The sequence below is a fragment of the Mus musculus genome, chromosome 12, assembly GCF_000001635.26.
Source record: "Mus musculus strain C57BL/6J chromosome 12, GRCm38.p6 C57BL/6J".
Taxonomy (NCBI): domain Eukaryota; kingdom Metazoa; phylum Chordata; class Mammalia; order Rodentia; family Muridae; genus Mus; species Mus musculus.
This window is the reverse complement of record NC_000078.6, coordinates 57,242,997-57,255,635: the sequence shown is the minus strand read 5'-3', so window position 1 is coordinate 57,255,635 and position 12,639 is coordinate 57,242,997. Positions and strand designations below refer to the sequence as shown.

Here is a 12,639-nt window from a genome sequence, read left to right as displayed (position 1 = left end):
TCATGTAAAGCTTCCCTGGGGATTTAAAACAACAGCAAAAAACAAAACAAACAAACAAACAAACAAAACCAGAGTTGCCTGTCTCTTGTCTTAGTAACACCAGTGGGAGAGCATTTGGAGCTCGGGCTGGGAAAGAGATTCCATCAGTTGTATGAAAACGGCAGACAAGTTTGACATGGGGGAAATCACACCAGCTTTCAAAAATCCAAGCTGACAAAAACAGATGCAGGAGAGGCACATTCTGCCAAGCACAGAGACTCCTGGGCAGGAAAAGTGGAATGCAATGTCCTAAAAGCCTAGGCTATAGGACGTCTCCCACCCCACCTCACTTGAGCCGGGCACCTCCAAGACCCCATCATGATATGGAAGAACTATCTACAAGATAGATATGAACCACAAGCTGCACTGTGAACCCAGGCACTCTGATGCCACCAATACATGGATTTCTGAAGGGAGACCTCTTACTAATTGTACTGCTAAATTAAGCACCTTTACCCTGTGATATTATAGAAAACCTCTTGTATGATTGATGAAAACATACCTTGTACCACCCCTCCCACCAAATAAAGAAAAGAAAAATCAGAGAAATGCTGAACTGCCCACCACATAGATATGCTATGTAGGCAACTCAAGGCATACGTAAGGAAGAGAAATTGCCAACTGAATTGAATAATAATAGAAACAAACAAACAAAAGCCCCAGCAAACAGTAATGAGAATAAACAGGCCATAAGGAAGAATATTATTACTTTCCCCAGAAGTACTCAAAATAAAAGGCAACTAACTCATTTGCTTAATTATGAAGACTAAACCAATGCTGACTTATGAAAAGCATTTGATGATTCAATCTGGGTGATTTGGAGGAAAGTGTAATGACCACCCCTCTCACCCACCCCCCACCAACCCCCTTAGACATTAGCATAACAGACTGCATGATGGAAATAGAAATAGCATTCAGGCCATAAAATTCAGCACACAGACAGCACTAGGACCTAATCCACCAAATTCCATAGTTCTGAGAATATCGCTAAATGTACCAACCTTGCTTTTTAGATTCTGTAGTTCTGCTTCTAGCTAACTGTTCCTGTTAACTGAAGTATGTCAACCCAGGGTATGTTTTTTGTGCTTAAAAGCCAACCCTGAGGGGAAAAAAAGCATCTGAAATACAGGGTGTCATGAACAGTAGGGACTTACCGTCAACCAGTTGGAAGCAACCCAAGGCAGTAGCACCAGTCTATATTTGGATCAACAACTGAAAAGAGAGTTTCTCACGTATGGCATTTTGGGTTTTGTTAGATAATCTATGGCCCTTGGGGGAAGCATTATGATCCCAAGTGGGATAACTTTATTTTAAAAACTCTTAAAAAAAAAACAAACAAAACAACAGTACTACACTATAAATCACAAATTGACCCTCACACACTGATATTGGGAGACTTCAATACACACTCTCACCAATTAACATGCTATCCAGACAAAAACCAGAGAACCGCTGGAGCTAACAGACTTTATAAATGGTCCCAACTTACATTTGCAAAATGTTTTACCCAAACACAAAGAATATGCCTTCTTCTCCAAAACTCCCATGAGTTTCTCCAAAATGACCACATACCGTGGATGTAAAGCAAGTCTCAACAGATACAAGTAACACCTTGTGTCCTATCTGACTATCATGAGTATCTACCAAGCTGGATATCAACAAGAACAAAAACAAGAAAAAGCTTATAAATTCATGGGAACTGAAAAACTCACCACTGAATGAAAAATGGGTCAAGACAAAAATTAAGATAAAAACTTAGGACTTTCTTAAATTGAATGAAAATAAATACACAATATATACAAATGTATGTAAGAAGCAAGTTCATAGCACCAAGTGCCTACATTAAAAAAAAAAAAAAAAAACTGGAAAGATCTCATACTACTAACCTAGTAGCACACGGAAAAGTTCTAGAATTAAAAAGAAAAAAAAAAAAAACAAAAATCAAACCCCAAAAGAGTTCAAACTTAGAGTTGAAATCAATAAATAGAAAAAATGCAAAAAGAAAATCAATGAAAAAAGAATTGGTTCTTTAAAAAAAAAAAACAGTAAGATACAACTATGCTTATTCAAATTAACTAAAAGGCAAAATGGGAAAATCTAAATTTTAAAAAACTAAATATAAAAAGGACATAACAAACACCAAAAAGTAAATCCTGAGAATTCTAAGAATATACTTTAAAAAACTACTCGAGCAAATTGGAAAATTTTACAAGATAGATACTTTTCTCAACACACACCACTTACCAATGCTAAATCAAAAGGCCAGGGTCAGATAGTTTTCATGCCGAATTCTACCAGACTTTCAATGAAGTGTTAATGGCAATACTCCTCAAATTGTTCCACAATGTAGAAACAGAAGGAGCACTGCCCAATTCATTTGATGAGGACAGAGTTAAGCTTATCCCAAACCACATCAAAGAAAGAAAGAAAGAAAAGTACAGACCAATTCCCCTTATGGACATGGATACAAAAATTCTCAACAAAATTCTTGTAAATCAAATCCAAGAACACATCAAAAAGATCATCCATTATGATCAAGGTAGGCTTCATCAGAGATTCAGGAATGGCTCAACATGCTTAAATTGAAAACTGTAATACAGTAAATAAACAGGCTGAAAGACAAAATCCATACAATCATCTCATTAGCTGCAGAGAAGACCTTTGAAAAATCTAACATCCTTCCATGATAAAAGTCCTTGGAAGATCATCAACATCAGGGAAATAACTAATCATTATAGGCAGCTTAACCAAGCCAATAGCCAACATCAGCTTAAACGGAGAGGAACTGAAAGCGATTCCACTAAAATCAGGAACAAGTCAAGTTTGTCCACTCTTTCCATATCTATTCAATATGGTTCCTGACGTTCTAATGAGAGCAGTGAGACAACTGCAGGAGATCAGGAGATATAAATTGAAAAGGAAAAAATTTAAGTACCTTTATTATCAGATGATATAACGGTATACATAAGCTACCTTAAAAATTTCATCAAGGAACTTCAACAGCTGATAAACAGTCTCAGCAGAACATCTATATAAAAATTAAAAATTAACTCACAAAAATCAGTAGCCCTTTTATATACAAATGGCAAATGCATCAATGCACAGGAGAAGACTTTCGAAACAGAATATTATTAGCACTAAGATCAAAAATTAATAAATGGGACCTCATGAGAGGCACTGCACAGCAAAAGACACTGTCATTTGAGCAAAGCAGAAACCAACAGAATGAGAAAAGGTTTTTGCCAATTACACAACTGTAGAGGGCTAGTATACAATATATTAAAAAAAACTTAAAAACTAGACATCAAGAAAACAAATAATCTAAAAATGGGGTACAGACCTGTCATGGTTTGAATACACTTGGCCCAGGGAGTGGCACTATTTGGAGGTGTGGCCTTGTTGGAGTAGGTGTGACCCTGTGGGTATGGGCTTAAGACCCTCACCCTAGCTATCTGGAAGTCAGTCTTCCACTAGCAGCCTTCAGATGGTGATGTTGAACTCTCAGCTTTGCCTACACCATGCTTGCCTGGATGATTCCATGCTCTTACCTTGATGATGATGGATTGAACCTCTGAACCTGTCAGCCAGCCCCAATTAAATGTTGTCCTTTATAAGACTTGCCTTGGTCATGGTGTCTGTTCACAGCAGTAAAACCCTAACTAAGACAGAAGCTGGTACCAGGGATATTACTGTGATAGGCCTGATCATGCTTTTGTTTGGAAGATGTGGATTTTGAGACTTCGAATTTAAAAAACAATGGAATGCTTTAAATGGGGCTTAATGGGTTATCCTAGAAGGAATATGGAAGACTTTGTTCCTATGAGTGATTTCAACTGTGCTAACCTGGTCCAAAACCATTCAGTGGAAAAGAATTTCAGTTTGTGGCCTAAGACTGTTTTTGTGGTGTTTGGGGGGAAAATGTGGCTATTTTTTGCCACAGTCCAAAGATTCTGTCTGAGGCTAAGATGAAAAGATTTAGATTAATTGCTTTGAAAAAGTCTCAAAACAGTCTGGTGTTAATTCTGTTGTATGGTTACTAAAGTTCACCTTATGAAGAGCATTTAAATGAAAAGGAGCAAATTGAGAAAGGAAAAATACAAACTATATGATTTGAGTATTAAAGGGACACCAGGAATTAGAATGGAACTGAATCCTGTATTCAAGGATGTTAAATTGAATTAAAAGAGTAGTGGCCTTGGGGCAAGATCCCATCCAGCTAAGTTTAGGTTCAGACATAGTAGTATAAACCTTTAATCCCAGGAGGCAAAGACAAGCAGATCTTTGAATTCAAAGTCTGTCTATTCAGCAAGTTCCAGGACAGCCATGCTTAGACAGTGAAGGAGATGGAAAACAGAAAGCTAGTTATAATGAAGGGGGACATGTTCCAGCCCTACAAGAAGCAGAACTTGGCAGCTTCAGCCATGTGTCTCTGACTTAACATTCAAGAGGAGGAGACTACTCTGGGACAATTGCTGCTGGTTAGCTGGAGCTAAGAAATTAGCGATGATTGAGTAGAGACCAGCATCATTGAGATGAAATCTGGAAGTGTTTTCCGAGAGCACAAAGAAGCTGTGTTCCAGAAATCACCAAGGTTGTACCTTGTGCTGCAGCTATACTTGGTAATGTGTAAGAGTCACCAAGGTGGTATTGGTTTTAAAGGTATGAAGGAGCCATGAAGAGCAGCTGAGGCTTTGCACTATGAGAGGCCATGGAAGGTCATTAGAGAAGGTCACTTGCAGTTAATGGCCCAGGACTTAAGGGGTCATTCAATGGATTTGAGGCTTGGCACCATGAAGCGAGCCTATGAGAAGCTACTGGTGAAGCCTAGTCGCAGCAGAAGACGCCAGTGTATTTGAGATGCCAGTACCTTAGGATGATCACCAAGAAGAGCAGCAGCAGTGGAATGAGTCAATCTAAGCTTAGAATGCTACAGAGGGCAGAGCTGCAGAAGTCACAACAGTCCTTTGAGGGAGCCTAGAAGATCATGTGTGGTTCCCAGACATTGAAACAAGAAGATATAACATTGAAGTTGCCTTGGAGATCACAAGATGTTTGAGATGCCAGAGCCGTGGGCTATCTGCAGTCAACAAAGATGAAAAAGGAGTGGAAATCTGAAAACCACTTTGGGGGGCTGGAGAAATGGCTCAGAAGAGCACTGACTGCTCTTCCAGAGGTCCTGAGTTCAATTCCAAGCAACCACATGGTAGCTCACAACCATCTGTAATGGGGTCTCATGCCCTCTTCTGGTGTGTCTGAAGAGAGCAATGGTGAATCTCAGAAAAAACTTTGAACTTTGGACTTTTAACTTTGTTGAGACTGCTATAGACTATGAGGACTTTGGAAATTGGATTAAATGTACTTTTTTATTATTGTATATCTAGGTAGGATCCCCATAGAATCATGTGTTTAAACAAGCCTATAGGGGCCAGGGAGTGGAATGTGATGGTTTGAAAATGCTTGACCCAGGGAGTGCCACTATTTGGAGGTGTGGCCTTGTTGGAGTAGGTGTGACCCTGTGGGTATGGGCTTAAGACCCTCACCCTAGCTATCTGGAAGTCAGTCTTCCACTAGCAGCCTTCAGATGGTGATGTTGAACTCTCAGCTTTGCCTACACCATGCTTGCCTGGATGATTCCATGCTCTTACCTTGATGATGATGGATTGAACCTCTGAACCTGTCAGCCAGCCCCAATTAAATGTTGTCCTTTATAAGACTTGCCTTGGTCATGGTGTCTGTTCACAGCAGTAAAACCATAAATAAGACAAGACCTAAACAGAAAATTCTCATAAGAGGAACTCAAATGGTTGAAACACTTAAATGTTCAACATTCTTAGTCATTGGGGAAATGCAAACCAAAACCTACTTTGAGAGTTCATCTTATACCTTTCAGAATGGCTAAGATCAATAAAACAAATGACAGTTCATGCTGTTAGGAGTGTGGAACGCTCATTCATTGCAGGTGAGAGTACAAACTTGTACAGCTACTATAGAAATCAATATGGCAGTTACTCAAGAAGATACCCATTGATTCTCCCTCTAGATCCAGCTGTAGCACACTCATGTGCATATACCCAATGATGCTTCATACTACCACAAAGATATTAGCTTACCATGTTCACTGCTGCTCTATTAATAAAAGCCAGAAATTAGAAACAACCTAAATGTTTCTCAACTGGATAAAGAAAATGTGGTATTTTTACAAAATGGAATACTACTCAGCATTTAAAAAGATGATTATCATGAGATATCCACTTACAAGTGGATATTAGCAGTTAAGTCAATGATAACCATATAGGGTAAATATAGCATAGGGAACTGGAGAGTCCAGATAGATCTCAATAGGAAAGGGAAGTAGAATAGATAATTATGGCCAGATGGTAATGACTGGAATGGGAGGATTAAGCAGGAAAAGGAAGGGATTTAAAGGAGGGAATACAGGAAGAGATGGGGGTAAGATGGCAATTTAATACAGCAAAAACATTCTAAAATATAGAAATATGAAGATGATCTAAATGAAATCACCATGAGAGACAGAGCCCCAACTGGCTATCTCTTGATACCAAACAAAGCCTCACCTAATGGAAGTGGCTTACATCTAAGTGTGTTGCTGGCTAAAGGGGTCAGGACTATGGGAATCAACAAAACTCCCATGATGTTGCCAAGACAATAGATTGCTCTCCACAAACTGACAGCAAGCCCCTATTTCTAAAAACAACACCTACATAGCTCATTGAAGATGGAGAAGTCTGTCTGGTGCCTACATAGAGCCTTCACCTATCCCCGTTCTTGCACCCATGTCCTAGAGTCTTTTCTACAGGAAGGTGTTCTGCAGGCTACATAAAGAGAAACATAACCACCAAGCCAGCCGCAAACCCTTTGGTCCATAGTTCTATCCTGTGTTCAAGATCTGCTAGAGCAATGGTGGCACAAAGCTTGTGAGAGTGATGGGTGATTTAATTTAAGGCCCATTTCACAAGATAGAACCCATACCCAACACTACTTGGGGACCGAGATCCAGAGGTTAGCTAGCCCAAGGACCAGGGTAAAACCAAATACTACTTGTCTAAAAGGCAAACAAAATGTAGTAATAAAATGACTCCTAGAGTTATTCTGCTCATATATCAGTGCCTTGATCTGCCATCATCAGAGATGCTTCCTCCTGTAGCAGATGGGAACAAATAAAGAGATCCACATCGAAACATTATGTAGAGTGAAAGATCTTGGAACACTTGGTCCTAAACGGGATGTCTCTATCAAATTCCTCCTCTCAAAACTAAGGGAACGCTGAAGAAGGTATGATAAATATAAGAGCCAAAGGGAATGGAGTACACTAAGAAAACAAGGCCATCTAAATCAACATTATCAAAGCTCATATAAACTCACTGAGATTGACAAAGCATGCACAGGGTCTGTACAGGTTTGCACCAGGTTCTCTATGTACATATTATGGTTTCCAATTTATTGTTTTATGAGATTCTTGAGTGTGGGAATCAGTGGGTCTGTGATTCTTGTGGCTTCTCTTGGTCATTTTCCCAAGAAAATGGGAAACATTGGTTTGTCTTGTTCAACTTTGATGACATAGTTTTTGCTTTATCTTATTACATTTTATTTTGCTATGTTTTGTTGTTATCTCTCCAAAGTCTGCTCTTTTCTAATGAGAGAAAGGCAGTGAGATCCTTCAGATGGGAGGGGAGTTGGGGAGGAAATGGGAGTAGTATGAGGAGGGGAAACCAGAATCAGGATATATCATGTGAGAGAAAAATCTACTTTCTTTTTCTTTTTTAGAATTATTTATTTTATGTATATGAGTACAGTGTAGCTGTCTTCAGACACACCAGAAGAGGGCATCAGATCCCATTACAGATGGTTGTGAGCCACCATGTGGTTGCTGGGAATTGAACTCAGGACCTCTGGAAGAAGTCAGTGCTCTTAACCGCTGAGCCATCTCTCCAGCCCAAGAAGAACCTATTTTCAATAAAAGGAAAACTACATTACAAGTTAGTACAATGGCTTGGTAGTTAGAAGCACCAGCTGCTTTGCTGCAGAGTCAGATTCAGTCTCAAGACACTCGCCAGGTGGTTGATGAGCACCCAGTAACACCAGTTGCAGGAGATCCAATGCCCTCTCTTTATATCAGCAGACACCAGGCATGCACTGCCTAGGCCAGCGTGGCGCTGGTGGGGACAGAGTGACATAGTTCTACCTCTGGGACAGGGCCCCGATGTGAGCCTCCATTAAGTGTTGAGGGCTGCTGTGGGCATAAAGCTTGTTTGTGTTATAATGTACATATTTTCTGGACCCACTAGCAATGGAAGACTCTTTCCTTCTAAGGCATGTCTTCTATTAATGTTCATGATTCCATAATAATTAGAAGCAGCACAAGTCCAGAAGTTAAGGGTGTGGCTATGTCTCAGCAAAATGGTAAACACTGGGACCTCAAGGACAGGCCTTAAAGCTATGGGAAAGAGCTCTAAATACAAGAGTTCAAAAAGCTATACTTTCTCAACTATGCAAAAAAATAAGGATCTAATGTGAATTATATGAGAGGGTTCATAAATCTAAAGGAACAGAGGTAGCTACATTATGAGCCAGCTTATCAGAAAGATATAAAAACAGACAGATACAAATGCAAGCAGATTCCTGAGTTCAAAGTCAGCCTGTGACACAGGGACTTCCAAATCCTGGCATGGTAGAAATGGTAATTTCAAGACAGGGTCCTACCCAACTAGTTTATCATCTATGCTTAACAAAGGCAGGTAAATCTCTTAACATCTATTGCGATATTAAGAAAAAAATATATATATATATATATATGCTTGCGGTCTCCCAAGAATTAAAAGGCTGGGGTCATGGGATGCTAATTCATAATATAATCAAAAGGAAACATGGAGTAAATGACTGGATTAATATGTAAAATAAAAGACTAGACCTGTGTTCTTCAGGACATGAGCTATCCAGATAAATTTTTAGGATAAAAAGAGAGAACTGCTTAGAGAACAGAGACACAGACAGACAGACAGACAGACAGACACACACACACACACACACAAGCAAACAGGACATGGACAGAGAGACCTGTTAGAATAGCAAGCAAGCAGAATTACAGACAAATCTCCAGAGAGAAAGCAGAAGATAGAAGCAGACTGGAAAAGCTTTATCAAGCAGAACACAGGTCATCAGCTTGGACCTACAATTTGACGTCGAGTTCTTTTTGCTGTTCCTAGATACCCCATCTCATAAGCCCTCTTTAAATTGAGGCTGGTCCTTGGCAATGCACATGAGCATATATGTAAATAGATAAAATACACACACAAATATGTGGGTGTGTAATAAAAAAGAAAAATATATTACTATATTACAGATCTACATTAAAATAAATCCATAAAAGTTTTAAAAGAAAAAAGAAAATAGAAAAAAAAAATTACCAGCGCTGGGTAGTGGTGGTCCACATCTTTAATCCCAGCACTTGGGAGGCAGAGGCAGGCAGATTTCTGAGTTTGAGGCCAGCCTAATCTACGGAGTGAGTTCCAGGACAGCCAAGGCTACACAGAGAAACCCTATCTGGAAAAACAAAAAAAAAAAAACCTTCATAAAAAACTTGAAATTTCAGCCTTTTTCAGTGCCTGATATATATCATATATGCATAGGATACAATATCCAGCCATCAAAAGAACTTAACTATTGATTTATGTAATAAATGATTTTCAAAACATTAAGTTCAGCAAAAGTAGCCAGCATAAGAAAAAAAAAAAAAAGAAACTGCATTTACAACTCCATTTACACAATGTTCTTGTTAATAGCGTAACTACAGTACTAGGCAACAGATCAGTACTTAATAAACAATGTGGGTACTAGGAGAATCTGAGTAGAAAGGATAGCACACCAAGGGATAATTTCAGGTGTTGACTCACTGAGTCCTGACTGCAGAGGTGTCTACATCAATTTTTAATTCATTAACAATTCTTAGGACTGTATTCCCAAATTCACAACACATATTTTAAAAGAGAAGATTCCAGAGAAATACTTGTGAACTATAACTAAAGTAGTACCTGAAGGCAAACGTGTATGTGTATAACAGAAAATTAACAAATTAAATATGCATAATGAGAAACATTTATAACAAAAGCAAATAAACCCAGACAGAATAAACAAATTTAAGGCCAGAAAATAATTAAATAAGAAATAAATATAAGGTCTAGGTATGGTGGCACATGTCTTTAATCCAAGGACTTGGGAGGCAGAGGCAGGTTTTTGAGACCAAAATGGTCTACAAAGTGAATTCCTTACTAGCCGGAATGAAAAAGTGAGACACTCTCTCAGAAAATTAATTAATACACCACAAAGATTAATATTATTATGAAGACAGCGATGAACTAAGATAAGGAAACAGTCAAAGAGAACAGTCACAAACAAAACAATATAAAGAATGATAAAAACATTAACATATTCATGATAATGTATTTGAAATTTTCCATGTAATAGATAAACCTTTAGGAAAATAATATACAAAAAAGTCACTCAGTAATTAAGTAAATCTTAAAATAATTGTGTATCCTTCAAAGAAATTAATCAGAAATAGAAAATAGCCCTGGGAAGAAGCATATTATAAAACTGATTCAACCTTATTTGGAATTATTTCCACTTTACCTAAAAATAATTTATGCTTTGTTTAAAGATTTCATTTTAGGGCTGGTGAGATGGCTCAGCAGGTAAGCACACTGACTGCTCTTCTGAAGGTCTTCAGTTCAAATCCCAGCAACCACATGGTGGCTCAAAACCAACATAATGAGATATGATGCCCTCTTCTGGTGCATCTGAAGACAGCTACAATGCACTTAATTATAATAATAAATAAAACTCTGGGCTGGAGCAAGCAAGCAGGGTTGATGGGAGTGAGCAGAGGTCCTAAAAATTCAATTCCCAACAACCACATGAAGGCTCACAACCATCCGCTCAACTACAGTACGTACGTACGTACGTACATACATATATATATAATCTTTAGAGCTGGGCATGGTGGTGCACGCCTTTAATCCCAGCACTTGGGAGGCAGAGGCGGGCGGATTTCTGAGTTCGAGGCCATCCTGGTCTACAGAGTGAGTTCTAGGACAGCCAAGGCTACACAGAGAAACCCTGTCTTAAAAAAAGAAAAATTACCTTTCCATTTGAGCGGGAAATTCATTAAGACACAATGTTAAAGGGAAGTGAAACTACAAGATGTTCTAAGGGAATGTGTAACAGACTATGTTAAAGGCCAACCCACATGGAAGCTCATTAGGCTCAAAAACATTAACAACCAATTGGTTCAGGAGGCTCCTGGGATTCACCAGACTCACTAGGCTCCTCCTTCTCCAAGCACAGTAAAAGTAAGATAAGAGTCAACTCTCAGACAAGCTGAGCTTCCTGATAAAAGCAGACCAGCAGAGCTGTCTGGAAGGGATTCAGCCAACTGAACACTCATCAACCTGTGGAACTACCTGAAGGACACTTTCCAACATGTAGAGCTGCCTGCAAGCTGTGCTGCTTACCCGAGGTTTCTAGCATTTGTGAGCTGCCATTATGCTTCGGTTGGCTTTCAGATGAAACTGTCTTTGAGTCATTTCAGCTCTTGTACATAACTCCTCACCCATATTCTTGTAAGTAACTGTGATGGTTTGAATAGGTTTGGCCCCCATTGACTCCTATGTTGAAATGCTTGGCCCAATGACAGTGACATTAGGAGGTGTGGCCTTGTTAGAGGAAGTGTGTCAATGGGAGAGTGGGCTTTGAGGTTGATGCTCAGGCCCCAGACCAGAGTGAAAGAGAGCTTCCTCTTGGAAGCCTGCAGGAGGCAGTCCCCGTTCTGCTGCCTGTGGATCAAGACAATGAACTCAAAAAAAAAAAAAAAACAAAAACAAAAACAAAAAACAAAAAACGAACTCTCATACTCCCCAGCTCACTGTCTGCCTGCATGCTGCCATGCTTCCCACCATGATAATGTTCTGAACCTCTGAAATTTTAAGTCGGCCCCAATTAAATATTTTCTTTTTAAGAGTTGCTTTGTTCATGGTGTCTCTTTACATCAATGAAACCCTAACTAAGGCTTAACCCCAATAAAACTCACTGGCTTGGTCTATGGTCAGTTCCCTACGTGTTTACATTTCTACAGGAGTGTCACAAATATATCATACATACATACACATATCTAAATATACCTTTGCATGTATGTATATGTAAGCTTCATATATACAAGAAAATGTAAACTACTTGTTTAACTCTGGCTTAGTTACTACAGTTCCATCCACTTTCCTTTGCATGATTTGGCTGCATAAAACGCCAATGTGTATATATACCACATTCTCCTTATACATATCCAATTCTCCTTATATATATCCAATTTGTTGACATCGAGGCTGATTCTATAGGAGCATAAACCTGAATAAACCTGTGGTATGCTGACTTAAGAGTGCAGTGAGTCATATAGTAATTCTATTTTTTATGAACCCCCCTCCCAATTTCCACAGTAATTGCTATAGATCTCTTGATCTTATTCCTACCTCAAAGTTTGCATCCTTTGATCCTTATCTCCTCCCATACTCCTGGTCACTTCTGGGAACCACC

General features: G+C 39.0%; 1 protein-coding gene across 1 annotated transcript in view; it reads right to left on the bottom strand.

The window, feature by feature from the left end:
* Positions 1-12,639, bottom strand: part of Mipol1 (mirror-image polydactyly 1) — a 226,817-nt gene that overhangs the window by 201,606 nt on the left and 12,572 nt on the right. The gene's annotated exons all lie outside the window — the stretch shown is intronic.